Source organism: Microtus ochrogaster, unplaced genomic scaffold (genome assembly GCF_000317375.1).
Source record: "Microtus ochrogaster isolate Prairie Vole_2 unplaced genomic scaffold, MicOch1.0 UNK1, whole genome shotgun sequence".
In the NCBI taxonomy this organism is placed as follows: domain Eukaryota; kingdom Metazoa; phylum Chordata; class Mammalia; order Rodentia; family Cricetidae; genus Microtus; species Microtus ochrogaster.
Window position 1 is genome coordinate 4058706 of NW_004949099.1, and position 2863 is coordinate 4061568.

The following is a 2863-nucleotide window of genomic DNA, read 5'->3' on the forward strand; positions in this document are numbered from 1 at the left end:
AGAAACAACCTTCCTCAAGACCCAATAATACCACTTTTGGGTATATACCCAAAGGATGCTCAATTGTGCCACAAGGACATGTGCTCATCTATGTTCATAGCAGCTTTGTTTGTCATAGCCAGAACCTGGAAACAACATAAATGCTCCTTGACTGAAGAATGGATAAAGAAAATGTGGTACATTTACACAATGGAGTACTACACAGCAGAAAAAAATAATGGCATCTTGAATTTTGTAGGAAAATGGATGGAGCTAGAAAACATTATTTTGAGTGAGGTAACCCAGACACAGAAGGACAATTATCACATGTACTCACTCATAGGTGGTTTTTAAACATAAAGCAAAGAGACCCAGCCTACAAACCACAGTCCCAGAGAACTTAGACAACAATGGGGACACTAAGAGAGACTTACATAGATCTAATCTACATGGGAAGTAGACAGTAGAAAAAGACAATATCTCCTGAGTAAATTGGGAGCATGGGGACCTCGGGAGATGGTTGAAGAGAATAGGGGAGAGGCAGGGAGGGGAGCAGAGAAAAATGTAGAGCTCAATAAAAATCAATAAAAAAGTATAAATAAAAACACCTGATTGGTCTAATAAAGAGCTGAATGGCCAATAGCTAGGCAGGAGAGAGAGATAGGTGGGGCTGGCAGGCAGAGAGAAAAATAAGAGAAGAAGGGAGATGAGTGGAAGGAGTGAAAAAATGAGGAGAGGAGGACTCCAGGAGGAGGACTCCAGGAGAAGGACTCCAGGAGGAGGACTCCAGGAGGAGGACTCCAGGAGGAGGACTCCAGCGGCAGACACCCAGCCGCGGAGTAAGAAGGAAACACAGGTACATAGACTGGAGAAAGGTAACAGCCCAGAGGCAAAAGGTAGACAGGAAAAGTCCAGTTAAAAAACAGCTGGCAAGAATTAAGCCAACATAAGGCCAGGCATTCATAAGTGAGAATAAGACCCCATGTGTTTATTTGGGAACTGGGTGAAAGAGTTAAAAAAAAACAACTATAGCTCCTGTTTCCAGGAAATCTTGGATCTGTGCCCTATGGCTTCCAGATTTTCAGCCTCAGTAAACATGAAAAATGAATTTTAAGAAAGAACAAAAGTAAAGGAAGAATTGTGGAGTTTGGAGCTGAGGTAATCCCAGGCACCTTGAACAGAACAGTGGCTGTGGCTGAGGCCAACCGCGAGCTGGATTCTTTTCCCAGAGGAGTTTGAATGGCCAGCTTCCGCCTCACTGATGGAGGCAGGAAGTCTTTACATGTTGTGACAGAAATGACATGCAATCATTCTTGGTTCCCCTACATACTTTAAATGCGGTAATATAAAGTTCCAGACAAGACAGAGCCCAGACCCACAGTTAGAAGAGAGTCTCGTCATCAAGGCTGACGTCCTCCTGTTCTGGGTCTCAGAGTTAGAAGACAGCTCTTTGTAATAACTGCTCAAGATGTCAGGGGTCACACGGGAGCAAAGGATGAAAGCTTCGCTGTTTCCAGAGAGGACTGGAGACTCCAGGAACTAAGCAGACACAAATAAGCAAGCACTGTAACATCTACTGTCTAAGATATCACACAAGGTACCGGGGTGGGGGTGGAGCCCTCTAACAGATGCTCAACTCATGCGGGGGGCATCCAGATGCTGTCACAGTGGTTCCATGAGTACTTTAATGACACCACAGGCAGAGTTCAGCTGGAGAGGAGCGTGGGAGCACATTCAGTTTCCATCTGGGGTCAGTTCTGATTTAAAGAAGTAATTTGAGCTCAAACTTGCCTGCTTTGCTTGTTCCAGTATTCTTGAAGGCTGTGAAAAAGTTCTGACTAAGCCCATGGGAAAGAGAATTTTGCCCACGAGAAATAACACATTACCTAGTAAGACAGAGGCTGTTGAATAGCAGCCAAAGGCACTTCCAGTTTTTTTTTTTTTTTAAAAAAAATAGAAACTTTGCTGCTGGCAGAAATAATGGGATAGATAATGAGGCTACTTGCTTCTTTCTTTCAGGGACCATGCAGGGAGGTGGTTAACTGATTATACTGTTCTTTGATCTGTTTTTGCCTGTAATTAGTATATTTGCTGGTTGAGAAATAAACTCGGGGCTGGTTGGTATTCACCAACAGACCTCCCGAATCTGTCCTGTGTTTTCTGTCTTGATTTCTTTCAATCTGCCATTTCCTCAACCTCGTGCCTCCTTCCTGATACCCCACCTGACTTTGTTGGCGCAGGCTCCGACAGAGGAGGAAGCCCACAGATAGAGAGCGCTGGAAAACGTGCATCCAATGCTCCTCCTCTGTCCCGAGTACACTGGGCTTCTGTCCTATTCTCTCGCCACCCACTTGTCATCTTGTTCCCTGAAGTCTTCTGGGGCTGGAGTGGCAGAGGGCTTGGCCTGACAGATGATGTGGCCCTGGTCTCCCCTACTTTATGAAAGCCACTGTTTTCTAGAAGACTCCTCATGGAGAGGGGAAGAGATGCAGACACACATTCCAGACACACGGTAAACTTGTGTGAGTTTGCCTTATAGACTTTTCATTTCTCTGAGTTTTTAAATGCAGATTTTTATTTTATGAGTGTTTTGCCTGCATGTATGGAAGTGCATCGCATGCTCATTTGGTGTCCAATGAGGTCTAAACCAGGTAGTGGATCCTCTGGAACTGGAGCCATGTATGTTTAAGATCACCCAAAAGTGTGCTAGGAACCAAACTTGGGTTCCCCAAAAGAGCATCCAGTGCTCCCAACTACTGAAATTTATCTACAATCCCTGGTGTTGAAATAAGAGCGGCGGGGCTGCGTCCCCAGCACCCTGCCGCCCACATGGCTCGTTTAGCTTATGTCCCGAAATAATTACACGGAAACTGTATTCTTTTAA